Here is a 13,031-nt window from a genome sequence, read left to right as displayed (position 1 = left end):
TATATTTGCTTTTCACACTATTTATTGATTGTAATATGTTTTAAATTGATATTAATCAAATAAAGTTATGTTTTAAATTAAGGATTTAGTAGACTCTATGGGTGAGATTCAATTTACTTCTCGCTGACAGCCAGTAAGTAGATGGTGCCCAAAGGAGCTATTTAATTGGTACTCAATTAAGGCACAATCAGCTGCCAGTGTCTGCATTTTGAGCTCTCAAACAGGACTTTTGTATTGTGCCCATTACTTTGGTCGTTTTTAGTTTCCGTGTACGCTCTCATCCAGGGTGCCAGTTATAAACCCCTGCAAAGTAAATGTAACAGGGATTGTGAGCACACAATACCTGGAAAGCAGAGGTACACTCTGCTGCTCAACAGTTGTTAACCACACTCTCTCATCTGTGACAATATAATCAGTACTGCCATACTTCACTGGCTACGCCCAATCTCATCTGATCTTGGAAGCTAAGCAGTGAAAGGCCTGGTCAGTACTTGGATGGAGACCACCTAGGAATACTAGGTGCAGTAATTATATCATTTTGACACAGAAAGGAGAAGGAATGGAGAAACACTCAACCTGTGTTTTTACTCTACCTTACCGTATCTATTTACAGACCACATACATTTTACCTACAATTCTATAAATAGGTGTCAGCCATGCAGACAATAAAGCCCTTGCAGACAATCCCTTCCCCCCTGCAGACAATCAAACCCTTTCTCTTGACAGAACATTAAGTCTTTGTTTACAACCAGGAGTGATTATCTATTGGCATGATTAAAGGCCCATATAGATGGGCCGATGCAGGAGAGATGTGTGCTGAGCGACCCGCTCAGCACACATCTCTCCCGCCGCTCAGCACAGCGCGATCTGTGCTGAGCGTGCGGGGGAGACGGGGGGCGCTCCCTTCACCCAGCGGGTGAAGTGAGCGACCCGCTAGGTTTGCCTGCATGCAGGCCAATCTAGCAGCAGCGATAGCGATGCACGGGGCTGCGCATCGCTATCGTTGAGGGGGGTACACACGGAGCGATAATGTGGAAATTCGAAACAATCTAGTCAGATTGCTTAGAATATCACTCGGTGAGTACCCCCCTTTAGAAACCGATTGATATCCAAGTGTCAAATTATCATAACCTAATATTTTCACCTTACTTTGTTCATCTATATTTCATTCTGAACACCTCAAAAAGGATAGATCTTTAGATCATTATAAACTACATGCTACCCCAATTAGAGGGTCCATTGGAGGTGGTCACCTTGTTCTAATTTTTGCTGAGTAACTTTATCCTTGTAAATTTCTCTATATAAGCTCACTGTCTTTTAATAATTGATTAAAAGGTAATTTTCATATCTTTTCATTACTGTAATAAGAATTCCCCCCAAAAAAGTCTCTTTCCTCTTTTGTCTTTTGACAAATAGCTAAAATTGTCAGCAATGTTAGCACATTTACAGTATGTGGTACCCTGTTTTTCGAAATTCAAACAAATAAAAGGAACATCACTCATATGCTTCACGTGATGCAAGCTATACAGTATGCAAATAATAAACAAAACAAAAACATCACCTGCAATGACTTAGCATTCCTGTATTCAGTATTCTCAACATATATATTCTCTAGATGACAAAATTCCCTAGTATTTCACAAAATAACCCCACAACATCATAAATGGGCTACATCTCGGAACTGAGAGGTGAATGATTTTAATGTCCTATTTCTTTTCGCATGCTGAAATCAATTAGATTTGATGTTGGAAACAATTTGATTGTTGCATACTGTAATGTTATTTGCCCAAGGCTAATTAGTGTAATCTCTACTATTTTACAGATCTGCCACAGGGTGTTTTTCCAATAGTTGTTTGATGTCTTGATCCTGTTTCTTAAGCAAGGGCAAGCTCTTTAGACAATACACCAAGGTAGTGAAAGGTCAACTTTAGATGCCTGCTCAAGACTTACTGTATGGAGACTTCAGATATGATATATGTCAGCATCATGTTCAGCCCCAAGGTTATGGTCAGAATACCTCCTGGAATAGGTATTTTCTTACCATCTCTTAATGACCAAAGGGCACATACCATACAAAGTTGTCCACAATAATGGTTTCATAAAAAAAAAAACACCAGCCACTAGCTGTAACAAAAATACTTTCTTTTACTGACTAGCTTAAATGACTCAATTGCAGTGTTTGCACTTAACCCATCCACACTACTACAGAAATACAATGAAAGAGATGGGTTAATAGCTATACATTTTTGCATGTGTGAGGAGCTAGCTAATATGTTTTATACTTCAGAAACTTTTTCCATCTGTACCTAATACATTTAACTATTATAGTTAATCACCTCATTTAAAAACAAAAATAGTAATTGTGAAGTTCAAATTGAAGAATACTGTCTGCAAAAAAGGCTATGCCCTTTGCAAAGTTACAAAGTCAACAAAATAATATAGTATTGATATCTCTGCAAAGATTAGAACACACAAAATGGTACTTTCAAAAAAGTAATTTTAGTGAAATAGGATTTTTTCATTTAATGTTTGAAATGAATCAAAAATAAGAAATACTTCAAGCTCTTGTTTAAAGTGTTGTATACTTCATGCTTTTAATGAAAACAGTTTGTACAGTATGGGCTGTGTTATTCCTTCTTATTACAGCTGGAGACACTTACACAAGCAATACTCTAATGATTGTATTTGTTGTAAGAGGAAAAGCTTAAGATACAATCTGTTATCATTAAGCTGAGGCTAAGAGAAGGAAATGAGGTTTTCAGTACAATCTGCAGTTCTGAGTTGAGGCTCTGTTATTGGAATGAAATAGAAAGACATTCCTGAAGTTTATAGAGTAAAAATATACCATACTAGCACCTTAATAGAGCAACACATATTCAGATACATTTCACTGTCCATCACCTTGTGTCTTATATGAATTAGAGATGTCCACATACCACAGTGTTTTGTTTTGGTTCTACTATAAGTCAACATCATGTTTTGGTTTGGCAAAACCACCTTCAAGTGTTTTGGTTCAAATTTGGTTTTTGGTTTAGTTTTGGACTCCTTTAAAATCAATAAAAATTGATAAACATTGATAAAATCATTAAAAACTACTAAAATCATATAATTTGGACTTGTTTACATGCAATCTGAAACCCAAATTTGGATTTTAAAACTGAGTTCTGAACAGGCAACAGACTTGATCCACTTGGAACCCCACAGTGATTCCAAACTTGTACACCTAAACATTTCCCGTTTCTTTGTGTGTCAATGCTGAGAAATACAGGCAGGTATTTATCCATTATGCAATACCATCAGGAAGGCATCTGATCAACTCCAAAGTAATTCTGCAGCATGACAACAAACCCAAACATACAACTAATGTCATTAACAACTTTCTTCAGTATAAAGGAGAACGAGGACTCCTGGAAATGATGATATGGCCCCCACAGATTTCAACTTCATTGAGTCTGTCTAGGATTATATGAAGAGATAGAAGGACTTGAGCAAGCCTACATTCCATGAAGATCTGTGGTTAGTTCTCCAAGATGTTTGGAACAACCTCCCTGCCGAGTTTTTTCAAAAACTGTGTATAAGTGTACCTAGAAGAATTGAAGCTGTTTTGAAGACAAAGGGTGGTCACACCAAATATTGAATTGATTTAGATTTCCCTTCTGTTCATTCACTTTGCATTTTGTTCATTGATATAAATAAACTATCAACACTTTTATAAGCATGCTTACTTTGCAGCATTTTTCCACACCTACCTAAACCTTCAGCACAGTAGTGTGTGTGTGTGTGTGTGTGTGTGTGTGTGTGTGTGTGTGTGTGTGTGTGTGTGTGTGTGTAGTATAAAAATATTAGTGATGTGCACCAGAAAATTTTCGGGTTTTGTGTTTTGGTTTTGGATTCAGTTCCGAGGCCGTGTTTTGGATTCGGACGCGTTTTGGCAAATCCTCCCTGAAAATTTTTTGTCGGATTCGGGTGTGTTTTAGATTTGTGTGTTTCTTTACAAAAAACCCTCAAAAACAGCTTAAATCATAGAATTTAGGGGTCATTTTGATCCCATAGTATTGTTAACCTCAATAACCATAATTTCCACTCATTTTCAGTCTATTCTGAACACCTCACAATATTATGTTTAGTCCTAAAATTTGCACCGAGGTCGCTGGATGACTAAGCTAAGCGACCCAAGTGGTCAACACAAACACCTGGCCCATCTAGGAGTGGCACTGCAGTGTCAGACAGGATGGCACTTCAAAAAAATAGTCCCCAAACAGCACATGATGCAAAGAAAAAAAGAGGCACAATGAGGTAGCTGTGTGACTAAGCTAAGCAACCCAAGTGGCCGACACAAACACCTGGCCCATCTAGGAGTGGCACTGCAGTGTCAGACAGGATGGCACTTCAAAAAAATAGTCCCCAAACAGCACATGATGCAAAGAATAAAAGAGGCGCAATGAGGTAGCTGTGTGACTAAGCTAAGCGACCCAAGTTGCCGTCACAAACACCTGGCCCATCTAGGAGTGGCACTGCAGTGTCAGACAGGATGGCACTTCCAAAAATAGTCCCCAAACAGCACATGATTCAAAGAAAAATGAAAGAGAAAAGAGGTGCAAGATGGAATTGTCCTTGGGCCCTCCCACCCACCCTTATGTTGTATAAACATGTCAAAGTCAGAAAAATATCACGATGCACACTGCCATATTTGCACCTCATATGTGTCCCTGCTGCGCATGCGTGCGCTCTCCCGTGCGTGCGCATACTCGCTGTTGCGGGCACCCGCAGGCGCACGGTATGCGCATTTACGGTAGAGATTGTATGCGTCTAGCGGGCGACTCGTTCGTTACATATTTTCACCATATAATGTATTTTGTAGATTATGGTCCCTTTGATAGAATCTGAAAGTTTGGTTAATGTAGGATGTTCATGGACAGAGAAATCCCTCTTTGTTTGATACGAAGGGTCAGACAGGAGTAATACAGTGGTGTTTAGTATCCATCGGAAGAGTATTTAATTAGCAATATTCCGGTGTTGGTTTGAAACAGATTAATCGCTCGTGCGAATAGCTATGGACATAAGAAGTTTATGTCCATTTACTATTATTTGCACTCACTTATCCATGCGGCGGGAAACCTAGTTTCCCACCCACCTGAGCAGTTGGAAATTGTCACAGCCCACCTGTATGAATCAACCTATGACCTTTTGTTATAATGCGAGGAGGAATTCCTGTGTCCAATGAACAATGAGATTGTAGGGACCATTGAATTGTATTGTGTGTGGGGCATAAATAGACAAGCCGATCACATCCAGCTCTCACTCTTCAACGGTTCTCATTGCTGATAATCGGGAGCTGGATGTCCAGAGGCGCATGCGATCGTTCCCCTTTGTGCGTAAGTTTTCTCCACAATCATATTGTCTTTCTTGTTATTATGGGCCATATCTCTCTCTCTCTCTTCTCTTTCTCTCTCGTTTCTCTTATATAGTTATTGTACTGATATTGTATTTTATGTGTAGTTTTCTGGTTAGGTAGTCTATGTTATATTGTAGTGTATGACTTGTACTGTATTATTCTTTTTGCAAGTATAACATATTCATAAGGCGTTAGACCCTAAGCCCGGTAGTTGTGTATTTTTTATAGTGTTAAGTATTCTCAGAGCGTCGGTGACGCTCGAACAGCTTTTAAGTTAATAAGGTTACACTGTGTTGCATCTACACCCTATCTCTACACTAAGGTTTTACAGCATATTACATTGTTTATGGTTTAGATATAAAGGTTTAACATTGTGAGCGCCTGCGCCGCTGGTGATCTCCTCGTGGTCCCGAGCGTCCGCTACGCTATAGCGAACCGTTACGTTAGTCAGCAGCCAATAGCGTGCCTGCCTGTGATCTCTTGGCCGTGAGCGAACGTGACGCTTGAGCGTCTCGACCACGGCTAAGCGATTGTTACGCAACGTGCGTACCCTTACGGTACTCCATACGTCAATAGCGTACAGTGTTCTTAGGCCTCTTAAAGGGTTTTAAATAAGATAAATATTTAGCTTTATCAATTGGGGGCTCGTCCAGTCCTTCACATATCTCTGCTAGGTAATTTCAGCAGACATTATCCATCAGCAAAGGGCGGGAGATCATATTCTTCGCAGTGCTGACGGGATAAGCGTCTGCTTCGCTTAGTAAAGGGTGCTGAAGGAATCCGGAACCGGAGGTAAGAACAAAACGCTAGTGTCTTTTAAAACTGTTTATTTCTGTCTTGCGTACGCACGCACATATCTGCATTTCTTTTTCATTCATGTATTTTCATATATCACTCTCCTGTTTGCCATTTTATAATTGATAAAACGTGCTAAGAGAGATTTGTCGCTATTTCATAGTTAAAGTGTAAAAGTAATATATTAAGGGATAAAGTGTAAAGCACACACGCAGCTCTACCTAAAGGTACAAGGAGAGATTGGTGTGGGGTTCAGTAGAGGATCGAGGATCATCTACATTGATAAACGTGTACATTGTGTTACGGTGGACATTGGTTTTGTGTACACGTGTCTCTAACAAAGGGCTGAGACTCGCGCACGCAAAGGCCGACGCACGCAGCGTAAATTACGCAACAGAGCGTCTGGGTACGCCCACGTAACTCAAGTCACATGATAGTGTTGATTTTCAACAGGCGATAAATAGCGCAACAGGCGATAAATAGCGCAAATCTATTTTAATATCCGAAATTTAAATTAACAGATCCTTCTCCAAATTTACCACACATCTGGTCTAAAGAAAAAAAATTTCTGCGCAGAAATAGAAATAGAAACAAAAGTGTACATGTGGTGAGTGAGTGTTTGCAATTATATAAGTTTTTACAATTTTGGGGATTGAACCACAGAAATCATCGAGTTCTCGTGAAGTACATACGTGTAAGTGACATACATGGTGGCTAGGGAGGCATCCCTTGTTAAACATATAAAGAGCATTAGAGTGTAGCAGACCAGGAGGTCATACTGTAACAGACCAGGAGGTCAGACCAGGAGGTCGCATAACAGACCAGGAGGTCCAGGTACAGCAGACAAGGAAGTCCGCTATAGAGTCAAGTAGCCCAACACCAAGAAGGGTTGGAGCGGAACCCATATAGGCCATAAAGCTCAGGCTGAAGGAATTCGCAGCTGCTGAATGTCGATTCCACTGGTCGCTCCGTACATAAGATTAGTTGCTTATGTGCTGAACGATTGTACCGCACGTAATTGTGTGCATTAGTTAGTCTGACCAGTACCATTTGTGTACGAACCCGGTCATAAACACTATTTGTACATTCTGACGTGATTTGTGTAATTTTTTATTTTTTAAAAGGGAAGTTCGCTGGTCACTCAGGAATTATCCAACAACCCCACAGTTACTGGAAAGGGTTAATGCTCTGCGGATCACACCCACATGTTCCAGTAAACAAAGGTTCATAGGGGCCCTAGGTCGAGTACGCCAGCGCTAAAGCAGTGTGTGGGCGTATTGGTCGGCGTGGGCGAGTAAGTGGGGTACTCGGTAAACCACCACCGTCAACCTATCTTTGAATATTTTGTTTTTTTGTAAGGGTTCGCTGAAGACCCTGATATAAAGGTCAGAGGTAGAGCAAGCAACACCTGCAAATTATGGGGGCCAGTTGTTCAGGAAGGGGGCGATCAACCTCGGTTCGGGTTGATTTAGTGAACCGACCAATCGGGTCGGCAAGGTACGTAATGTGTGAAAAATACGGCTCACACACAGAAGTTTTATGTGATGAATTGGAAAGAATGACAATGCATGACGGGGAGAAATTCCCAAGAGTAGGTAGCTTCAGCCCAGAAGTGTTAATGAATTTAAGGAGGAGGATATGTCTCATTAAATCAACAAAGAGACGAATCCAACATTATGATTATTTGCAGTTATGGCAACAGGAGGGTGAAATACAGAGAGGATTGGCTCAGGCGGCGGGATCTAATCCTATCAGGAAACTGGTAGCCACGGCCCCGCCGCCACCATACATATCAGGAGAGAAATTGGTTGCGGAGAATGACGCATCAGGGGGTAACAAACAGGCACTTAGCAACTGTATAAATGTTAAGGATAATGTTAATAAGTTAACCAATGCCAGTATTAACCCATGCAAGTTGTACCCTGTTTTGAACTTTCCCCAGGAGTGTGATCAAGAGGACGAATCGGCAACAATATCGGCGTTCTCTCTAGCAGCCACCATATCAGAAACAACAGTAGGCACGGCCCAACCCATAAGATTAGTAACAAAGCCCCCTAGCGGAGGGACAGGTGAGGTCGTATCAACGGGTAAGTACGGCACCATACACTATGCTGAAACCATTTCACCACAGACTGTAGAATCTACACAGAATGATGTTGTTAAACTTGCTCCCGTGAGGGTAATAGCAGTTCCAAATGGGAAAACGGACACTACAAGAGTCACTCCTATCAGGAACATTGCCATGTACAGCCCGTTTTCCCGAATGGAATTAAGAACCATAGTGTCTGAATTCCCTGATCCTAGAAAAGACTTAGTTGCTAGCCAGAAATACATCAGAGACCTAGGGAACACTTTAGAGCCCAATAACAAAGACTGGCAGATATTGCTGAGGGCATGTTTACCCTCCAATGTCGACGCAGCTCAATTTTTAGCTGACTGTGGATTGGATCAGGATGTACCTCTTACAGATGTGTACAACAAAGACAATGTAAAAAGAATAAATTTACAGTTAAAGGAGTATTTCCCAGCTGTAGCCAAATGGAATAGAATTTTTTCCATTAAACAAAAAGAGTCAGAAACAGCTGCTGATTATTTTCACCGGGCATTATTAGAAATGGCAAAATACACTGGCATAGAGGACATTAGGACCAATGCAAATCATCAAGAAGTAGCAGTATCTGTGCTAATGGATGGTTTAAAAGAAGCATTAAAGACAAGGGTACAGACCACGCAACCATGTTGGCGAGGTCTGTCGGTGGCTACTTTGAGAGAGGCTGCTATTGATCACGACCGGAATATCACCAGACACAGGGAGTCACAAGGTGATAAGTTAATGGCCGTAAGTATACAGGCCCTGACCACAAAGCAGCCTTTGTATAGATCACCAAACCCTGTGGGTAAGTCAAATGTGGTAACATGTTATTTTTGTCATAAACAGGGACACATAGCACGAGACTGTAGAGCGAAAAATTCACAAAGATCATACCAACCCCCTAGACAACGACATGACACACGAGATTGGGATCAGGGTCCACAGAGACGGAGTTATGAGCCACATACAGGGGAAACAAAAAGATATCCCCCAAAAGGAGACTGGCAAACTTCTGGCAGTTCCCATTTAACCCCTTCACAAGTAGTTGCTGCCTGCGGGATTCAGGGAGGTCACCATACCCAATAGGGGTGTGGCCATACCTGTAATCTGCAGCCAGTGAAATTGATTGCAAATCTTGGAAGTGAACCCGAAATTGCAATAAATGTAGCTGGTAAATCATTAAACTTTCTTGTAGATACGGGGGCGGCCAAATCAGTGATAAATTCGACAGTGGGCATGAGAACCACTGGTAAGACAATTCCAGCCATAGGAGTAACAGGAGTAGTCCAGCACTACCCTGTTAGCAAACCAGCCGAGATTACAATAGGGCCTTTACATACCAAGCATTCCTTTTTGCTGGCTGCATCGGCACCGACTAATCTCCTGGGAAGAGATTTATTGTGTAAAATGGGGTGCGTCATTTATTGTACTCCTGAATGTGTATTCTTGGACATACCTGAGAATCACGCTCAGGAAGTGCGAGACATGTTAGACTCCCCATCAAAATTAATGTCACATACCATTATGACAAATAGGACTCCATCCCAAGTAGAAGAAATGACATCCCAGATACCAGAGTCACTTTGGACAAAAGATGGACAGGACACTGGATTAATGGCAAACGTAGCTCCGGTAGTTGTACAAGTAAAAGATGGTAGGATAGCTCCAAAAATCCCACAATACCCTCTGAAGCCAGAGGTGGAGTTAGGAGTGTATCCCGTAATAGAGCGCTTGCTACAACAGGGCATTCTGGTAAGAACGTCCAGCACTGCCAATAGTCCCATCTTCCCTGTGAAAAAGAGTGGGGGGAGGGGTTACCGGCTAGTGCAGGATCTAAGGGGGATTAACAAAATAGTTGAGAGTCAGTTCCCCGTAGTGCCAAATCCAGCTGTCATCCTTATGCAAATCCCTCCCACTGCGAAATTTTTCACTGTTGTTGACCTCTGCTCCGCTTTCTTTTCGGTACCTCTGCACCCTGACAGCCAATACTTGTTTGCATTCACATACAGAGGAGTCCAATACACATGGACTCGATTACCACAAGGTTTCATAGACAGTCCAAGTATATTTTCCCAGGCTTTGCATGATTGTTTACAGTCTTTCCAACCAGAGAGTGGATCAGTATTAATACAGTACGTGGATGATCTACTACTGTGTTCTGATTCAGTGGAAGCATCCCTGAAGGATACGAAACAGCTCCTGTTTCATCTTTCAGACACAGGACACAAGGTTTCCAAAGACAAGTTACAATTATGCCAAACTAAAGTAAAATACTTGGGACACTGTCTAACACAAGGACTGAGACACCTGACCGCTGATAGAATTCAAGCAATTAGAGACATGACTCTGCCACAAACCCAGCAACAGATCAGAACATTTTTAGGAATGTGTGGGTATTGCCGTAACTGGATCCCAGGATTTTCCATTCTAGCGTTACCTTTGCAGGAGATGGTCTCCTCAAACAAACCTGATCGGATTTCGCATACAGACGAGTCCGAGATGGCATTTGAGAGACTTAAACAGTGCCTAACGCAGGCACCAGCATTAGGTATGCCAGACTATGGGAAACCCTTTGAGCTGTACGGAACAGAAAGTGCTGGTTGCGCGGCAGGCGTCTTAACCCAAAAGCACGGTGATGCCAGCAGGCCAGTAGCATACTATAGCGCTCAGCTAGATACGGTAGCGCGATCCCTCCCCACATGCTTGCGAAGCGTTGCTGCGATAGCATTGCTAGTAACGAAAAGCGAAGATGTAGTGCTAGGTCACAACCTCACAATTCATACACCACATGCAGTGTCAGCCTTGCTAAATTCTGCCCAAACCAGGCACGTCTCATCAGCGCGGTTTACAAGATGGGAATTGGCACTAATGGCCCCCGTAAACATCACCATAAGGAGATGCAGTGCATTAAATCCTGCAACATATCTCCCAGGTGTGCCTGGACAGGCACAAAGGGTGGAGGACGAGAGTGGTGGGGAAGGAGGATTTAATACAAAGGAGGACACACATGATTGTATGGAATATTTGACCCAAAATTTTACCGCAAGGCCTGACATCAGTGACAACCCACTGGAAGATGTAGATCTAACTTTCTACACGGACGGTAGTTGTCACAGACAGTCAGACTCGGGAGACTTGTGTACTGGATACGCAGTCGTAGATGACCAAGGCACCATAGAAGCAGAACCGCTAGGCCCACCTCACTCAGCCCAGGTTGCTGAACTGGTCGCCCTAACCAGAGCATGTGAATTGGCTAAGGGCAAATCAGCCAATATCTACACCGACTCTAGATACGCATTCGGGGTAGTCCATGATTTCGGAGCCCTATGGCGCCTCAGAAATTTCATGACGGCAGCTGGTACACCGGTAGCGCATGCAGCTCACATCAAAAGGCTTCTAACAGCGATACAGGAACCCGACAGAGTGGCTGTTATCAAGTGTAAAGCACACACATATAGCCAAGACCCAGTATCACTTGGTAACAGCCGAGCAGACGAAGCAGCTAAGTTAGCAGCTGGTACCCCCAGACAGACAGACACCACACAATTGATGGTATTTAATACCATCAACACACAGAAGTTGTGTGAGATGCAAAATTTGTGTCCCACACAGGAAAAGGCAGTCTTGAAGGCAAAGGGATATGGCCTGGAGTCCTCAGGACTCTGGACGGATGGACAAGGTAAACCAGTGGCCCCCAGAGCATATCTTCCATGTTTAACTGAGGCAGCTCACGGGCTGACTCATCTGGGCAAGGAAGGAATGTGCAAGTTGGTAAGAGCATATTGGTGCGCCCCAGGATTTTCATCTCATGCAAGTAAGAGAGCAATGTCATGCCTTACTTGCTTGAGAAAGAATATCGGAAAGGCAATACCAACAGAACCATCTCATATCCCACCTACAGGCGGACCTTTTCAGGTAATACAGATTGACTTTATCCAATTACCCCCTTGTCGAAATTTGAAATATGTACTTGTTTGTATAGATGTGTTCTCAAATTGGGTCGAAGCATTTCCTGCGGCCACAAATACCGCTATGTTTACTGCTAAGAAAATTGTGCAGGAATTTGTATGTAGATATGGTATCCCTAGAATAATTGAAAGTGATAGGGGTACCCATTTTACAGGTGATGTCTTCCAAGGAATGTGTAAGTTGATGGGAATTGATAGCAAGCTGCACACTCCATACCGTCCACAGGCGAGTGCGAAGGTGGAAAGAGTGAACAGCACTATTAAAAATAAACTGAGCAAAGTTATGGCAGAGACAGGATTGACATGGCCAGAAGCTTTACCCATTGTACTGTACAGCATCAGAACCACTCCCAGGTCCCCTCTTAATCTGTCTCCCTTTGAAATCTTGTTTGGTCGACAACCGCATGTTATGATTAACCCTCAGGATGATTTGAAGTGTAACAATGAAGTGACTGTAAAATATTTGATTAACATGAGTAAACAGTTAAGGAATCAAAATGATAATTTGAAGTTAGTGATTCCTGATTTAACAGATAGTAATTGTCATGACATTGAACCAGGGGATTATGTAATTATACGGAATTTTCTACGCTCAGGTTGCCTTATTGACAGATGGGAAGGACCATACCAAGTCTTATTGACTAGCACTACAGCATTGAAAGTTGCCGAGAGAGAGACTTGGGTTCATTCGTCCCATTGTAAGAAGGTTGCTGATCCAGAGAGGTCCCGTGATAAGGAACAGGCGGTAGAGGAAGTTGTATCACTGGAGTGTCTGTTCCAG

General features: G+C 42.3%; 1 pseudogene; it reads left to right on the top strand.

Moving 5' to 3' along the window:
- The first annotated feature begins 413 nt into the window (after positions 1-413).
- Positions 414-531, top strand: LOC134936726 (5S ribosomal RNA; annotated as a pseudogene).
- The last annotated feature ends 12,500 nt before the right edge of the window (positions 532-13,031 follow it).

Source organism: Pseudophryne corroboree, chromosome 1 (assembly GCF_028390025.1).
Source record: "Pseudophryne corroboree isolate aPseCor3 chromosome 1, aPseCor3.hap2, whole genome shotgun sequence".
NCBI lineage: Eukaryota > Metazoa > Chordata > Amphibia > Anura > Myobatrachidae > Pseudophryne > Pseudophryne corroboree.
Note: the sequence above shows the minus strand (reverse complement) of the source record. Positions and strands in the feature narration are given on the sequence as shown.